The sequence below is a fragment of the Charadrius vociferus genome, unplaced genomic scaffold, assembly GCF_000708025.1.
Source record: "Charadrius vociferus isolate BGI_N301 unplaced genomic scaffold, ASM70802v2 scaffold38, whole genome shotgun sequence".
In the NCBI taxonomy this organism is placed as follows: Eukaryota; Metazoa; Chordata; class Aves; order Charadriiformes; family Charadriidae; genus Charadrius; species Charadrius vociferus.
Genome location: NW_009650176.1, coordinates 1,001,263 through 1,007,262, shown reverse-complemented (window position 1 = coordinate 1,007,262; position 6,000 = coordinate 1,001,263).

The following is a 6,000-nucleotide window of genomic DNA, read 5'->3' as shown; positions in this document are numbered from 1 at the left end:
ACCCACAGCCACCGCCTGGCTGGGACAACGCGGCTGTCTGCCCTGCAGAGGCACTGTGGTGGATGGGGTTCAATCCAGTTGGCATCTGGTCACCAGTGGTGTTCCCCAGGGCTTGGTACGGGGGCCGGTTCTGTTTAGTATCTTTATCAACAACCTGGACGAGGGGATCAGGTGCACCCTCAGTCAGTTTGCAGAGGACACCAAGTTGGGTGGGAGTGTGGATCTGCTGGAGGGTAGGATGGCCCTACAGAGGGGTGTGGGTGGGCTGGATGGATGGGCCAATGCCAATGGTGTGAGGGTCAACCAGGCCAAGTGCCGGGTCCTGCCCTTGGGTCACACCAACCCCAGGGACGCTACAGGCCTGGGGCAGCGTGGCTGGAGAGTTGCCCAGTGGAGAAGACCCTGGGGGTGTTGGGCAACAGCAGCTGAACATGAGCCCGCAGTGTGCCCAGGTGGCCGAGATGGCCAATGGCATCCTGGCCTGTATCAGGAACAGCGTGGCCAGCAGGACCGGGGCAGTGATGGTCCCCTGTACTGGGCACTGGTGAGGTCCCACCTCGAGTGCTGTGTTCAGTTTTGGGCCCCTCACCACAAGACAGACATTGAGGAGCTGGAGCGTGTCCAGAGAAGGGCAGCAGAGCTGGTGAGGGGTCTGGAGCACCCGTCTGGTGAGGAGCGGCTGAGGGCCCTGGGGGTGTTCAGCCTGGAGAAGAGGAGCTGAGGGGAGACCTTCTCGCTCTCGACAGCTCCCTGACAGGAGGGTGTAGCGAGGGGGGGTCGGTCTCTGCTCCCATGGAACAGGCGATGGGACAGGAGGGAACGGCCTCAAGTTGCACCAGGGGAGGTTTAGGGTGGATGTTAGGAAAAATTTCTTCCCCAAAAGGGTTTTCCAGGATTGGAACAGACTGCCTGAGGCAGTGGTGGAGTCACCATCCCTGGAGGTATTTAAAAGACGTGTAGATGTGGTGCTGAGGGACATGGTTTGGTGGTGGACTTGGCAGTGTTGGGTTAATGGTTGGACTCGATGATCTTAAAGGTCTTTTCCAACCTAAGCATTTCTCTGATTCTATGACATGACATCATTGCACTCTTCCAGCATCATCCCCCCTCCCGCTTTGGAGGTTCACTCTGTTTGGTGGGTGCGCTCGGCAGCGCCGGCCCCACTGTCCCCGGCACAGGCAGCCAGGCTGTGGGGCAGCACCGGGGACGGCTGAGCCGTGGCACAGCGGCTGCTGCCATGGTCTGCCCGGCATCTGCTGAGCTCTCATGGGCTCTAAACTCGCGTGAGACTTTCAGGTTTGTTTCCCTCAGTGTCTCCTTCTTCTGTATAACTGAGCCCGACCTGCCAAAGAAGAGCCTTTGCCTTCAAGCAGAAGAAATTCCCACCCAACCCCTCCTTCGGCAGCTCCCTGAGGTCCTTAACGCCTCCACCCTCTGCGGGCTCTCTGCGTGCTCGCGGGAGCCCTGTGCCGCACCAGAGGCGGTGCTGAGCAGGGGGCAGGACAGCCCCGGCGGGGAAAACCCCCAGCGCCCGCTGTACCCACACTGCAAACAAAATGTACTGGAAACGAGAGGCTTCCAGAAATGTTCAACACTGGAACGGGGTCAGCCAAAGCTTTCGAAAGCTACTGCATGCCAGGCAGGGGAAGAAATACCGCCAGCCAACCAGCAAGCCTTACAGAGCTTCTTAATAAATAAAACCCAGAAAGCTCTTCATGCACAAGACCAAAAATGGAAGGTTTCTGGCAAAACATCCAAGTTCAGCACACAGAAAGGAAAAAACCATGAAAAAAAACCCCACCAAAATCTGTACATCAGGAAACAAAATAGAACTATTTGGAAAACAGCAGATTGCTACACAGACAACAGCAGTCTCCTTGTATGTTCCCCTTGGTAATCTAACCCCAGTAAGGACAAGGAATCAAGTATCTATATCCGCTTGAACCAAAAAATAAACGCATGTATCTAATTGTCTTAGACCTGATTTACAGGAAGAAATACCAGAAGACCAGAGTGGAAAACAATCATCAACTCTAAGTTTTTGTGACTTCATGGAAATGACAATACATGAAAAACATGTGAGAATGGAAGATCTGGTGAGACCTTTCTCTTCCTGAACTCTGAGGAGGTCTTAAGAAATATCTGGGTTTGGGGAGAATTGGGGGTTGGTTGGTTTGTGGGTTTGATTGTTGTTGTCTTAAAGCGAATAAAAAATCTTACACTGAAAGATAAAAGAAAAATATTTCTTTGGTTACACCACAAATTTTATGAAATATCACTCTATTAGTTAACCAGTAGTTAATTCGTAACTAGTAAACAGTGTTTACCCAAATCCCCTAGCAATTAGCACCATCGCTGCAACACGGTTACGGCACATGTTACGGCAAACGAAGGCTCCCGGCTGTACCGGCCCCTCCCGCGGCCGCCCGCGCTGGACCAGACTCACGCACGACAAGACGGCGGAGACGAGAGGGCTGTTAACCACAGGTATGGCACAGGTAACGGTTACAGCATCTCTCTGACAGGTATCAGCACCGCAGTCACTTTAATTGCGGGGGGGCTGGCACGTCCCCCTTTCAGAAAGAAAACCGATTTCAAACTACAGTCACACGAGACTCCCTTCTTTACGAGCGCGGTACTGAAATGCGAGTCAAGGCGGCAGAAATCTTCCGAGGTTCCCCGAAACACAAAAAGCCGTACAAATTCCCCATTTCTCGCCCGTGGGGTCCCAGCAGAGCGGCAGCCCCCGCAGCACCAAGCCACGGGGCCGTTTGCCGGCCAGGCAGCGGGCAGCAGGGGGGGACGGAGAAACCCGCGGTGTTGGCATGGACAGGGCCGGCTCGGCCGGAGCCCAGTCCAAGGGTGGAGCAAGGCATAAACCTGGGTCGTTCTTGCCAAGGAAGATGCTCAGCTCTACCAGTCCTTAGTGTTAATCTTTCCCTTGGAAAGCCTCTGGGAAGGCACAAATCAGCCCAAGCGCGTCTGTCTGTGTGTGTGAGAGCCCGAGCAGCCGGAGGAGAGAGCAGAACCACTCCAACGGAGTGTGACGGGAGTCTCCCATGCGCGGGATGCTGCCGTCCCAGGGAAGCACTGCCGGAACGGGCACGCCAGCCCTTGGCACGTCACGTACAGCCAGCTGGAGCACCGCGGCAGGCAGAGCCCCCCAACGCGCTACGGGAGACGCCTTTCACGTGCGCAGGGGTGCCCAAAATGTCACGTAAGGACCTGGGTCTCAGCCACAAAAGTAGGATTTTCAATAAAAACAGCTGCTTCCCCAGCAGAGGAGAGCAGATCGGGAGCGCTGGTCAATGCGTGCCCGCAGTACATGGCCATCCCACATCTTAATAGTTTCCCCATTGTTTTAACGATACCACTTAGTGGAACCACACTTCCCAGCGCTTCCAGGCAGTTTCAGGTCCCATCGCCCATCGCCGTCGGGCAGGTAAGCACCGTGCTGTTCAACTACCAGGACACCACCGCCCCCGCACCGTAGCCTGCATCAAAACTCAGGGAAGACAAGAACTGATATTCTTGACCTCGCTAAGGGTAAATGTACATTTTAAAAAAAGATAATTCCCAGAAATACTGAGGCCACCTTGATATATCTTCACTAGGAACAAATATAAGAAGCACATTTCCACCTCTTACTTTCTGGTTTCAGTCGCTGAATATAAAGCAGCAGCCCGCGTTTGTCACAGCTATACAACAATCTCTCGACTCCTGAAAGAAAATATAGGTTACGGCTACATGCCTGTCCCTCTCTCCCCTCTGCTTTCCCAAAAGGCTGAAAGTGCTACAGAGCAGAAGATGTTTTAATGAGCCAATGTTTTATTTTCTTGAGGATTTTTCAACAGTTTTTCTGGAGGAAGCTTAAATTCTCTAGGAGCTCCAACTTTCAACAACAACCCTTTGGGCAACACGCTCAGATATATTTCAGCCAGAGATGCTCCATTTGGAGAAAATTGTAAAAGGGGAAAAAAAACCCTCTAAAAATCAAGCAAGCAGTATAATGGCACACGATAAACAACAATTTCAAAAAAAGAAATCTTTCTAGAGAAACTTGATTGACTCTCCTGACAGCATTACAGAGTCAGGAGATAAAAAGAAAAATTACACATTTGAGCTGCAGTATAGTATTGGATATTGTGTCTCGCTGCATCTTGATTGCTAACATGGCTCGAATTGTCGTGTATGGAAAATACCACCACGCTGGAAACAAGGAGAAAGCGAAAAAGCAAGGCAGCAAGGGAAGGAGCAGTTCAGCGCCCCGGGTTCCCGGGACGCCTGCGACCCCAGCAGCAGCACCCAGCACCCGCCGAGGCCACCCCGCACCACCGCCCCGGCGTGCAGGGAGAGCTCACCCTCTGACCGGGAAATCAAACCCCCATCGCACAAACATTCGGTGAAGAGAAAGTGATAGCACATCAGGATAATGTTAAAGATTAATACCACCAGTTAAAAATAACTAAATTCAAATGTTAGGATGAAATTCTCAACATGAAACAAACGGACATTAATAAAAGATTAGACAAGAAATTCAACAGAAGTCACTCGGGAGACAAAAAGTTCCTTCTTTGCAAACAGCCCGTTTAAAAAGCTGATCATTATCTGATCCTGCAGCCTCCCGAGTTAGTGAAGGTCACTGGGAGGAAGCCAAAAAGGGATAGAGGAATATCACATTTCTGAGCACATCCCTTTCCCAGAAAGGGCAGGAGCTGCACTCAGACGGGCACACGTGGAGCAGAAGACGGCTGTCTGCAAACCCCCATTAGCCGGAACCGCCGCGCTGGGGAGCGCGGGCAGGACAGAAAGGGCTCCGCGCCGCGGGCGCTCCCCACGGCCCTCTGTACCTCCAGCGCTGGAGAGGCACCAAACGCTTTATTCTCTGTCTTCTTCTACCGGTTCCTCCAAAACGCCTGGATGAAGGGCTGAATAACAGATGGGGCATTAAGTACCCAAGTAAAAGAACTATATGTATTTCTCCATTAAAAAAAGCTGCTTTTTTAACCCAAGCTGGTATCTCCTTTTCAGCCAGGGGTGCTGAGCCTGACAGCCAGTTTGACTGATCTCACCCCCGTCACCTCCACTGCTTTGATCACTCTGATTCACTTCATTCTGTTTGGAAATACAAAACAAAAAATTATTTTAAAAACTTTCCTGGATTAATTAATCTACTGCAACAACAGCTTTAAGGTTAATCAGGCACACAACGGGCATAAACACGGAACAACGCTCAGAGGGTGTGCAGATGTTAATTTGTCGCGGGAAGACGACTGTGCGTCGGCAGCGCTGAGCAGACCAACAGCGCCAAAACCCGCTGCGGATGAGGACGGGGCCGGAGCCTGCGGGGCCCCGGGGAAGAGGGAATTTCGCAGCAAGAAGCTGCTCTGGGGGGCCGAGCCGAGTTTGCTGGTCCACGAGGACCACCTTCGCCTCCCCCCTGTGCACTCAGACCCAAGAGCCGGGCGAGCCGGGTGGCACCGAGCCCCTTGGTGACGCCCGCCGCTGTGACCAACGCTCCCCGGCGCTCCGGGTGCTGCTCCCCGGCACCCCTGACCCCGGGTGCAAAGTTCCCTTCTCGCCAGTGAGTGAAGCCCCCCTGGCACAGCCCCCGCTCCGCTCACTGCCTCTCGTCCTCCGCCTCCGCTCGCCCTCCCGCTGCAAAGCGCTCCGAAACCGCGTCCTTCTCAGCACCCCCTGGGACCCCAGCGCGGGAGACCTGTCGTGCTTCAGGCCACAAGGCAAGTTAAATGCAACTGTAAATAGAAATAATTATCATAGAATCACAGAATGGTTTGGGTTGAAGGGACCTTCAAAGGCCGTCTGGTCCAACCCCCCGCCATGGGCAGGCACATCTCCAACTGGATCGGGTGCTCAGAGCCCCGTCCAGCCTGACCTACCCTGCTCGGCATGGGTGAACTCCGGGGGCACACACCGGTGTCCTCGCCCATGCCAACACTGCCCTTTGGGAGATGGCATGCCACCGTCCTGGCTGCAGTG